Raw genomic sequence first — 12,841 nt, 5'->3', positions numbered from 1 at the left:
TCCCCTACTTAAGCATTTTATTACCAACTTATGCAATTTCGTTCTCAAATTACTGTTCGCGTTCTTTAATCAGCTATTTGCTTATTTCCCATAACATTTCAACTGAACTCCTTTCTCAGAGTAATTCCTCAACTAATAATAAATCATCCCCGAGACTCGTTGACTCTTTGAAGTTACACCACTCACATCGTAAAGATCTAGTTAACCCATGAGTTCACTCTTATTGATTTATTCCTTTGATTAAACTTCTTAACCAAAAAAATCATAATTTGACCTCAAAAGGGTAACATCCTTAACTACAGTCCATTAGAGAATCTAATTGAATATTAAATAACCTCGTAGTATGATTTAATTATAAAAGTTAAATTATGTGAGCTTAGTATGCCTGAAATGTGTTTTAGAAACGTTTATATAAAACTCAATTACTCAAACTAAACTTTATTATTCTTAGAAATGCCCACTAGTTATATCGCAAACTAATAGGTTTCAAAACTATGAAAACTTGATTATTTATTTTAAAGTATATTTTTATTCTTTATAATAAACTCTTTTTAAAACTTGTAATGATTTCTTTACTTGCAAACTATTGTCATTTAAAGAAATCAAAATAAAACTGAAAATATCTTTCGTTAGAACCTTTCCAACCTTTAAGTTCATTAAACACTTCAATATTGCTCAAAGCTAGTTTAAGTTCCATAATTCATAGTTTTAGGAAAAACATGTGGATTTTAGGAAATTGTAAAATAAATATGGCTTGTTAGGAAAGATTATAAAACCTTGAAACGACTCATTCAAGAATCATTAAAAACTCCGCTTTTGTTATACTTAAAATAGTTTAAAGGTTTTCATTTACTATATTAAAAGAATTCTTTTATTATTAACACTTGATTAAGAAAACAAGCGTCTTTTAAGAAAATTAAAAACAAGTATAACCCAGTTGAAAGAAAACATAAACCTTTATTGAAATCAAGAATTTAGAATTAAAAGTGGTGTCTTTGGTTCCACTAAATCTTACTTTAGGATCTCTTATGTAGTTAAACACTAAGACCTCAACTCCTTAGAAACTCAAGTAGGACTAATTCCATTATGCAAGGACTTTTACCTGATCATTAACGTATTCACTTATGATTAACTCTTAATTAACACTCTCTTAACCTTTTGACTTTTTCACATATCTCACGATTTCGAAGTTCGACCTCAAGATACTCAATGAACTCAATTCTCTAGCCGCTCAATGCCTCAACTCAAACCATCTCTCACTTTGGTTCTCATTGACACAAACATTCGTTTAAAAGAATCATTATTCTTGAAAGCATTACAATCCAATTCAATTTGCAAAGAACAAATCAATTCGCAAATACAATTCATTTTTGCAAAACATAATCTAATTCGCAAAATAACATTCAATTTATCCTCATTTCAATTATAATGGTTTCATGAAATCATTATTTTATTATTGATAATGTGTAAATAATTTTGTTAGTTGATTAAGAAAAATTCGAGTTTTTGATGGAGTAAATTTCAAGGTTATTATTTCATTTTCTGAAAGATTTTCTAACTAGTAATATAATTAGAATCGCAATCTAGTTTGACAATCTACGCCTGTACTTATAAACACCAAATCGAGTTTATAATTAAATTGAAATGATTTTTGAAAATTAATTAAGAGATTTCTAAAAGGAGTTCAACTAAGTTTGTAATTCGATTTGAATGAGGAGTTTAATTAATTCGTTCCTTTATTTGTCGAGGTGAATTGTTGGAGAATGTTAATGGAGAATTGGATTATAAAGATAAGCGGGAATTGATGATCAAAGTGTAGTTCTTGGAATGTATGTATTGGAGATTGAAGGTACACATCGTCCAACCAACTTCAATGTTTGAAAAATATATTTGCAAATTGAATGTTATTTTGCGAATTAAATTGTGTTTTGCAGAGCTGAATTGTATTTGCAAATTGATTTGTTCTTTGCAAATTGAATTTGATTATAATGCTTTTAAGAATCACGATTCCGTAAAATGAATGTTTGTGTCAATGAGAACCCTAGTGAGAGATGGTTTGAGTTGAGGCACTGAACGACTAGAGAATTGAGTTCATTGAGTATCTTGAGGTCATACATTTGATAGGTGGCTCAAAATAGTTTTAGTTTTCGTTTTTATGTTTTGTCTTGAAAAGCAACTTCGCTTATCAAACTCAATTGGAAAACATAACTTGATAAAACGTTATAACTTCATTGAAATCGACTTCACGAAATCTTTACCATTCAAACAAAAATTTGGAAAGCAATACAATAGTAATGTTCGCAATAACTTCATACCTTACTTACCATCACAGATAGTTTCTAAATTCCCAATCACATCACATAATTAGACTCACGACTTAAGATTCAAAAGGTTTAAGTGTTTTAATGAACTTAAAATTTGGAAAGCAATACAATAGTAATGAAATTTTCTTAAATCGCATGGATTTCCTTAATTTATGAATTATGAAATTTAACTAGTTTTGGAAAACGTTTAAGTGTTTTAATGAATTTAAAAGTTGGAAAGGTTATAACGAAAGATATTTTCAGTTTTTATTTTGTTTTCTTTAAATGACAATAGTTTTCAAATAAAGAAATCATTAACAAGTTTTAAAAAGAGTTTATTATAAAGAATAAAAATATACTTTAAAATAAATAATCAAGTTTTCATATTTTTATAACCTAATAGTTTGAAATCTATCGAGAGGACATTTCAACGAATAATAAAGATTATGTTTGAGTAATTATGTTTTATGTAAATGTTTACAAAATACATTTCAGGCACACTAAGCTAGTTAAATAATGAATGCAGATTCGAGGAGAGTATAGCCTATTGATAACCTTGGGATCTTAAATGAGTGTCACTCACTGGCAGTCGATTATTAATCAAAGGTCTAAGAGTACAACCAAGAATAAGGAGTGATTCTAAATTAAAAGGGAATAGTTGAGAAGAGTGTCCAAATTTTAAGTAGATTGTTACATTTTGATCAAGTATAAGAGAAAGTGTCAGCAAGTCTTGAGATTGATATTTAATTGGGTAAAGGATTTATTCTGGGAAATAAACTGAGTTGAGATATGATGAGAATGAAGCTAATACGTGAGAAAGGGAATGCTAATGATATATTTTGAGAACGAAATGGCATATGTTGGTAATAAAATGCTTAAGTAGGGAAAGTAGCTGTGTATGTCAGTATGTGTTGCATATTGCTCACATGCGTCGGTGATGAAAAACATTTAAAGCGAGTGCTACAATAGTAGACTCGTAGTTCGGCGGGACAAACCCATTAAAGCGGCTTGGCCGTAAAGCGAGTGCTACAAAAGTAGACTCGTAGAAGCGGGATAGACCCGTAGTTCGGCGGGATAGACCCGTTAAAGCGGCTTGGCCGTAAAGCGAGTGTTACAAAAGTAGACTTGTAGAGGCGGGATAGAACCGTAGTTAAGGACATGTCCTAGTTAAGTCTTGCAAGCGTATGTTTATCAGGAGGGTGACGACCCCCACCAAATAGAGACAGTTGGTTGAATAACCCCTCTCTATTCGTGTTCACTTTCCCCAACAGTAAGCTAATATGTTGTGACTGTGTAAGCTATTATGCGGAGTTTGAGTTGTATGTTTTCGCAACGAGTTATAAATTTCTTATGAATGTCTATAAGTGAATTTGAATTGTTATGAGAAATTTATGAAGAGAATTATATGTCTTCGGAAATGTTGTACGAATGAGTTTCCTCTTTCAGTTAGGGATTTGCGTATATATTGAGTTCCACCTTTCGTCGTAACTGATGGTTTGGGAACAATTTACTTATGGAGAAGTACTTGAGCTATCTCTATGATTAATTGTCAAATAAGCTATGGAGTGAAAACGATTAAGAGTATGAGAGTAATTAAGAATCTTAGTTGTGAGCCTATGTATGTTGATATAAATGTGAATGAAGAAACTTTGTGAGACGATGGTAAGGTTAGAAGCTTTTGCAAGTAAAACTATTGTAACGTTTTACCATGTAATGTTTTCGAAGCGAGTTTGATAAGCGAAATTGCTTTTCAAAACAAATTATAAAACTAAAACTAAAACTATTTTGAGCCACCTATCAAATGCATTTCAGGTTGGATGTGTGTACTCAGATTTCCGCTGATTTTGTTCTTTGAACCTGTCCTGGTGGGGGCAGAGTTAAAATGTTTTGCAGGTAGCAAGAGTTAGGTCTCAGTTCAGAATCAAGGTTCGTAGAGTTATCAAATGGCCTTATGCGTCCAAGGTTGGATTGTGGATTCGCCAAATGTAATTTAGTTCCTAGAGTTTGTTAATGGGCTGTATAATTTCTTCTTAAAACTTTTTAGTTTATAATTTGTGGGTTATATATCTGTATTGGAGTCGTAGTTAAGTTAAGTTTCTTTGATTTAAAACTAAGTGTGTTTAGAAAGCAGCTCGTTAAGGGAGGACTGTTACAGGTGGTATCCCGCTCTTTCGAGCTGCTAATAAAGAACACTTAACCCTTAATAATCACAATTAACTCTTAATATGCATCGAAAAAATTAACCTTAATCTTAATTAAGATCGATCCTGGACCTGTGGATTATGGGCCCACGAAATAACCTTAAATAACTCAAATGAATAATCCTTGAATAAATAATAAACCTTTCACCTCACAATTAAACTTAAGACAATTCATATACTAAATGAATACAACCTTAATATGTAACACATAATTTAAATCCATTGAATACAATCAAGCTCCATTTAAATTCAGCTTAAGCCTCCATAAACCTGTTTAACAAAAAGAAGAATACAAACAAACAAAAATTCCAAAATGAGTGAAAAACTCGTAACTTTTATGTTCAGCAAAATATAGTTGTGCCCGTGTGTGTTTGAAATTTATTCTTTATTTTATATGATCATATATCCATGGCCATGAATATCATGAATTGCATTTATATTGGATAATTGTTTAATTTGATTGATATTGTGAAATTGTTTGTGGAATTGTTCGGAAATAATTTGTATGTTGAAATAGATTTTGAAATGATATTGTAAACTAAACATATGATTCTTATTTGTTTTGCTGGCATTGGATTATGAACGGATATGGAAAAGTGGGCAAGTTACAGGCGGAGGAAAGATACTGAAATTAAAGATAAGACCGGAACGTTCGAATTTGTGGGATGATACCACCTGTAACAGCCCGCCCTTAACGAGCTGCTTTCTAAAACACACTTAGTCTTAATTTAAACAAACTCAACGTAATTACAACTTTAAACCCTGCTAAAGAAACTTTAAATCTTCAAACAACTTCAAGGATTTAATCACGGTTTAGCCTATCTCAAAGACACTAATCAAGACCCTTAAACTTAATTAGTTATTAAAAAAAATTCGGTAGCACTTCCCCTAAATATGGACGACCTAAAATACTATTTAGGAAATTACGTCAGATTTTCTTTCACCTGCTATTACATCATTCCAGCATATAACATTTCCCAAAACATCCTTGGAGTGACACCAACTCAACAAGGATATATAATCCATAAATGATAACCAAAAGAAGAAAAAAAACTCTAGAAACAAATAATACAACCCATTACTTAATTAGGAAGGACTTAAATACACTTGGAGAATCCATATGCCCGCCTTAAAACATATAAGGCCTTGGAGGACTCTACGCACCTTGAACATGAACTGAGACTTGATTCTCGCTGCCTGCAAAACATTTTAACTCTGCCCCCACCAGGACAGGTTCATTGAACAAAATAAACGAAAATCTGAGTACACACATCCAACCTAAAATGCATTTGATAGGTGGCTCAAAATAATTTTTGTTTTAGTTTTATATTTTTGCTTTGAAAAGCAACTTTGCTTATAAAACCCATTTGGAAAGTATACTTAATAATACGTTATAGCTTCATTGAAATCGATTTCATGAAATCTTTATCATTCAAACAAAATTTTGGAAAACAATACAATATTAATGTTTGCAATAACTTCAGCCCTTACTTACCATCACATATAGTTTCTAAATTCACAATCACATCACATAATTAGACTCAAATCCTAAGATTCATCGAGTTTTTTTACCATACTCTTAGTATTTTTCAACCATAACCTTGCTCGTCAATTATTCATAACCATAGACCAAGTATTTCCCCAACCAACTTTTGTGTCACACGGTGAAACTCAACATATACACATGTTCATAACTCAATGGGAAACTCATTGGTACAACATTGCCAAAGTCATATAGTTCTCTTCAAAAAGTTCTCATAACACAATACAAATGTAGATATAGATATTCATATGAAATTTATAACTCAATGCGAAAACATACAACTTAATCTCAACATAATAGCTTACTTAATCACAACATATTAGCTTACTGTTGGGAAAAGTGAACACGAATAGAGAGGGGTCGCTATGACCAACTGTCTCTATTTGGTGGGGGTCGTCGCCCTCCTGATAAACATACGCTTGCAAGAATTAACTAGGACATGTCCCTAATTAAGGGTCTATCCCGCTTCTACGAGTCTACTTTTGTAGCACTCGCTTTACGGCCAAGCCGCTTTAACGGGTCTATCCCGCCGAACTACGAATCTACAATTGTAGCACTCGCTTTTAATGTTTTTCATCACCGATGCATGTGGGCAATATGCAACATATACTCGGCTACTTTCCCCTACTTAAGCATTTTATTACCAATTTATGCAATTTGTTCTCAAAATATCATTCGCATTCCCTTACTCATGTATTAGCTTCATTCTCATTATAAACTCAATTTCTTTTTAGAATAAATCCTTAACCTAGTTAAATATCAATCTCAAAACTTGCTGACAATTTCTCTTACACTTAATCAAACCGTAACGATCTAATTAAAATTTGGACACTCTTCCCAAGTACTCCATTTTAACTTAGAATCGCTCCTTATCCTTGGCTATACCCTTTAAACCATTGATTAATAATTGATTGTTAGTGAGTGATACTCATTTAAGATCCCAAGGTTATCAATAGGGTATACTCTCCTTGAATCCGAATTCATTATTTAATAGCTTAGTGTGCCTGAAATGTATTGTATAAAAATTTACCTAAAACATATTACTCAAAAATAATCTTTATTATTCGTAGAAATGCCCACTGGTTATATCTCAAACTAATAGGTTTCAAAAATATGAAAGCTTGATTATTTATTTTAAAGTATATCGTTATTGTTTACAATAATTTCTTTTATAAAATTTGTCAAAGATTTACTTATTTGCAAACTATATGTATTTAAAGAACTTAAAACAAAACCGAAACATCTTTAGTTTATTTTTTCAACTCTTACATTCATTAAACACTTTAATATTGTTCAAACCTAGTTTAAGTTCCATAATTCATAGTTTTGGGAAAAACATGTGACTTTTAGGAAATTCCAAAATAAATATGGCTTGTTAGGAAGAATTACAAACCCTTGGAACGACTTATTCAAGAATCATTAAAGACTCGGCTTTTGTTATACTTAAAATACTTTAGAGATTTCTCATTTACTACATTAAAAGAATCCTTTTATTATTAACCCTTGATTAAGATAAATATATGTACTTTAATAAATTAAAAAGAAATTAAAAACAAGTATGACCCAGTTGAAAGAAAACATAAACCTTCATTGAAAACAAGAATTTAAAATTAAAAGCGATGTCTTTGGTTCCACTAAATCTTACTTTAGGATCTCTTATGTAGTTTAACACTAAGACCTCAACTCCTTAGAAACTCAAGTAGGACTAATTCCATTATGCAAGGACTTTTACCTGATCATTAACGTATTCACTTATGATTAACGTACTCTTAATTAACACTCTCTTAACCTTTTGACTTTTTCACATATATATCTCACGATTTCTAAGTTCGACCTCAAGATACTCACTGAACTCAATTCTCTAGCCGCTCAATGCCACAACTCAAACCATCTCTCACTTGGGTTCTCATTGACACAACCCCGACCTAGCAGCAAGCATTACAATCCAATTCAATTTGCAAAGAACAAATCAATTCGCAAATACAATTCAGTTTTGCAAAACACAATTTAATTCGCAAAATAACATTCAATTTGCAAAAGAACATTCAATCAATACATTATAAATATACATAATACTTAAACACAAGATAGATTTTCAAAGATAGATTGAAGTTGGTTGGACGATGCGTACCTCAACCCCTAAGCACCTTAGCTCCAATGATTCTCATTCGGTCATCATTCTCCGTTTATGCTTCACCATTCAATCACTTTAATTGCTCTCCAATCAATCCACCTCGACAATTAAAAACACTAATTAACAACGGTTCACTTAATTCTAAAAGAGCTCAATTGAATTCGTTATAGAAGTCTTCAAACCTCTTTTTTTTTTTTAATAATACTTCCTCCATTTTTTTATAATTGCACCATCTTAGGTTTTTGCACTATTCACATATTCTTATGTAGTTATTTTTTGTGATTTATAGGTAAAGAAAAATATATTCATGTGGGATCTTGTTAGATTCGTCTCTAAATATACTTTCAAATTATCAATTTTTTATAATTTTTTCAATTGTAAAATGAGAGATATTAATAGTTAAAATAATGCATTGGCAAGCGTAAAATCTAAGATGGTGCAATTAAAAAAAAATGGAGGAAGTAATTTGTAACTTGAAATCTTTCCATTACAAATCAATTTTTTTTAAATAATAGAAGTAATTTCTATATAATCAAAATAACAGTTATTGACCGTTCATTCCATAAAATTATTACAATCTAATTGAACTAGGAAACAAAAACAACAAGATGAAATAGAATTAAGAGCTTGAGTTATACCCTATAGTGACGCAGGAAGGTAAGCAACAGGAAATCAACAACATCAGCAATTCCGACAAGCCACCAGCTCGGCCCACGGAGGAGAGGAGACAGAGGACGACAGAGGAAGCAACAAGGAAGAGGTGTAGAACACCGTGACAACATCACAACCACAACAAGGGCGGCGACGAAGGCAACCAGAAGGGCGGCGCACGCCGAGGTGGAAGAGAAAATTGAAATAGATTGGTTGGAGTTTTAGATTTTCGATTAGAATAGATCATTCAATTAATGGAAAGAGCATAGGAAGTTACCATGCAATTGAAGCAACTAGGAGCAATCCAAGACCACCGTTGGTGGCGGCGGCGGTAGCACGAGGGGAGGACGAGAGAGAGAGAGAAGCAGCAGAGGGAGGGGATACAACGGGAAAGAGGAGCAGGGCAACAACAACAACATCAAACAACAACAATAAGGGTGTTGGTGAGGAGGGATCCACGGCGAGGATCGTTGGCAAAGAGAAAAAGGAGATGAGCTGAGTTGAAGGAGAGAGAGAGAAGGGACGCGGGTGAGGGAAGGGGTTCCACCCCCTCTCTTCCTTTTTTTTTTTTGAAGTTTCTGGAAAATGATATCGCTAGAAGGGAGGTTAGTATTGATGACCCATCAAGGAAATGTGTTGGCATAGTATTGTTGTGACACAAGGTAAGGAATGGAAGAGTAACACAAAATCCTCCACTAATGTTTTAACCAACTCTAATAAGAAAAATCCTTATCAAAATAATTCAAAACTTATTTAATTAAGTAAAATACGTTATCAAAATATATATATATATATATATATATATATATATATATATATATATATATTGTTGTTGTTGTCTTTTTTTTTTTAGAATAGAACTTCAATAATAAATCTTTGAATTTTAATAAATTATTTATGATAACAAAATATCCACTCCATAAACGAATACATTTCAAATATTTTTACTGGTGGTAAAAACTCGTGAGTCAATTCGAAAACTAGCTTAAATATACTAATAAAAATTTCAAATTCATTCACCAGCTTAATAAAAGTTCAAGATCTTAATCTCAAATTAGGTTTAAGAAAAATTATAATGACACGTTTAAGACGATAATTACTCTTAATATCATATTAAGAACTGCTTAAAATCAGGATTGTTACACTATACCACCCTTAAAATAAGTTTTGTCCTCAAAACTTCATCACGTAAAACCTTAGGACATTTGAATAATCATTTTGAAATCGAGTCTTGAAATCATAGTGTATTATACAAAGCGAGGTAACCCAATCTCTACTTAGGAAATTTTAGAATAAAATAAATCAATACTCTAACACCTTAGGAATAACATTGGACATAATAACTTAACTTCTGAAGGTAGGTGGGAGTTCAACTGGGGTTTTGAATCTGAGCAACAACGAGTCAAGCTTCAAGCTTCAACATTGCTTAATTGAATTGTCGTGTAAGAGGGTTGGATAGATTGACAAGGAAACAATATTAGCTGGTCAAGAGAGAGTGATTGGAATATATAATTCTATTGGAGGAATCAATTTGATAAATAATGCCCCCAAGTCATTTTGGAAAGGATCTAAAATTTTTCATTAAAATTATGAGGAATATTTAGTTAAAACATTTAAACCTTGACTATTTCTTTATATTTCTCTGTAAACCAACTTCATTTTCGAAATTCAAAAACGAAAACCTTAAGACAATGTAAAAGGATAAGTTCACACTTCAATAAACACCAAAACCATATACGACTTACAGCACCCAACCTTTCCGCGCAAAGATTCTTAATTCTTAGGCTCGAACTATCTATTCTGAATTCTAATTCTAATAGTTATAGAATATAACCAAGGGTAAGGAGTGATTGATAGCGACCCCTCTCTATTCGTGTTCACTTTCCCCAACAACAAGCTAATATGTTGTGATTGAGTAAGCTATTATGTTGAGATTGAGTTGTGTGTTTTCGCATTGAGTTATAAATTTCTTACGAATATCTATGCCTTCATTTGAATTGTGTTATGAGAATTTTCTGAAGAAAATTATATGACTTTGGCAATGTTGTGCCCATGCGTACCATATTAAGTTATGAATAATTATATATTGAGTTTCCACCTTGTGGTGAAAACTAAGGATTGGGAAAAGACTTACTTATAACACTCGAGCTATCGTTATGAGTCATTGTTGAATTATGTTATGATTGAAGATGATTAAGAGTGTGAGAATGACAAGATGAATCTTAAGCTGTGAGTCTAATTCAGTTGATGTGATTGTAAATCTAGAAACTTTGTGAGATGGTAGTGTAGACACCTACTTTTGCCCCCATTCCCGAAAGGGAAGGTTCGATGATGAGAACATAAATCTCCACTTGACAACGCATCTCCTATAAAATAACGAATCTCAATTCCCCTTTTCATTTCACCCGAAACCTGCTATTTATAGAAACCTGCTATTTATGGAAACCTGCTAAAAATAGTAACTGTCGTAATGGGTGGTTGTTAAAAGTGGCAAGTCATAAAAGATAGAAACCTGTCAGAATTAGGTGTTGCACTCCAACATAAATCCTAAATGAGATAGAAATTGCAAGAGGAATCCTATTCCTAATATGATTCAAAAATAAGAGTTACGTATTAATTAAAATCCTAACGAACCTAGAGTATGTAACGGGCCCAGACGCATTCCGTCACAAAGTTAATACGCACTAAAAGACTCGGATAAGTCTCAAACACTCCGGAGTCTAAGAGTCCAAATCTGATAAAGAACTCGGCCCAAACATCATTTTCAACGCCCAGCCCTGGGCGCTGAAATTGCCTGGATCCCATTTTCAACGCCCAGAGCTGGGCGCCGAAATCTTTAACGCCCGGCCCTGGGCGCTGAAAATACCTGGGACGTGTTCTCTCCTAATTCTTCTTGGATTAGAGCTCTACAATTCTATCTTTCCACGAACTCTTTTCTATAAATATAGCCCCAAATTCGACGTGGACAACACACAGTTATTATTCTGAGTATTGACTCTAAACCCCCAAGCCTAAGCCTCACGTTGCAAAACTGATCACGCGTTCTGTCGCAATCGATCCATAAATTGAACAGAACGTATCCTGTCCCATAACTTGAGATTCGTTAAATAAAAGGAAAAATAGCAAAGTCAAAGTGGTTAGTTTTCTGAGAAACGTGACGCACCTCTCAAGGGTGCGTCGTAATGTGTCCCTTTTCCATGATTTAATTGCTTTCCTCGCCCTTTTATAAACTTTTAAACTAACTAAATCTGATTGTTCTACCACGCCTAACAAATATAATATTTTGGGAAATTGGATTATCATGCTAGGTCCCTTAATGTTATTTAAATCAGATAATCGCGATCGATCTAGTATTATATGTTGCATATTGCTAAAATCAACTCAGATTAGTTTAATAGTTAACGCATGTCCCTTCAATTATTTATGCTGAGCTAGTAAGGATATCCTGCCTCTAGAGTTATCGACGAGCGAGTACTCCTCTCGGTAGTTACAGTCCCCCGAACCCTCAATCTCGACCTTGCGGGTGTATGTTGAGAGATCCCCACACCAGGGATCACAAGGGAACCTACGGCCGTCGTGGTCAAACATAATTGCATTCCCTTTATGTCACGATAACCGGGTTTTGTCAGATTTTCTCATTGTCGTTAAAAACTGAATGGCGACTCCTATATTACTAGTCAATTGGGTGTAAACTCACAGGAAATCCAATTACACTTGATTTGAAAAAAAGAAACGTCACACCCACGAGGGACAAGGTCATGCATTAGCCTCGTGCTTTTTCGACCCCCTCACAGTGGCGACTCCACTGGGGATAGTGAAGGAAATACTCGTGCTTGTAGGTAATCAAAATAGCCGAAGGGTGAAACGATCCTACCCCGCGTTTATTTCCCCATCAAGTTGGGACGACCTGAAAATCAGCATATTAATGTGAACGGACAGAACCGCATAACGAATCTTGGCTCCCTTGATGTTTCATCTCGGGAGTTGGGACTAAGGATACCCATCGCCA

The 12,841-nt window shown here is 33.2% G+C and overlaps 1 long non-coding RNA gene across 1 annotated transcript; it reads right to left on the bottom strand.

Annotated features, from left to right (window-relative positions):
* Nucleotides 1-5,267: 5,267 nt before the first annotated feature.
* On the bottom strand, nt 5,268-9,431 carry LOC110793242 (uncharacterized). Its single transcript, XR_002534646.2, has 3 exons — nt 8,820-9,431; nt 8,179-8,280; nt 5,268-5,719 (listed from the first exon to the last, which is right to left on the bottom strand). It is a non-coding gene; the product is annotated as an uncharacterized lncRNA (long non-coding RNA).
* Nucleotides 9,432-12,841: the final 3,410 nt, after the last annotated feature.

This window comes from Spinacia oleracea, chromosome 3, assembly GCF_020520425.1.
Source record: "Spinacia oleracea cultivar Varoflay chromosome 3, BTI_SOV_V1, whole genome shotgun sequence".
NCBI lineage: Eukaryota > Viridiplantae > Streptophyta > Magnoliopsida > Caryophyllales > Amaranthaceae > Spinacia > Spinacia oleracea.
The sequence above is the reverse complement of the archived record's forward strand: the minus strand, read 5'-3'. Positions and strand labels throughout refer to the sequence as shown.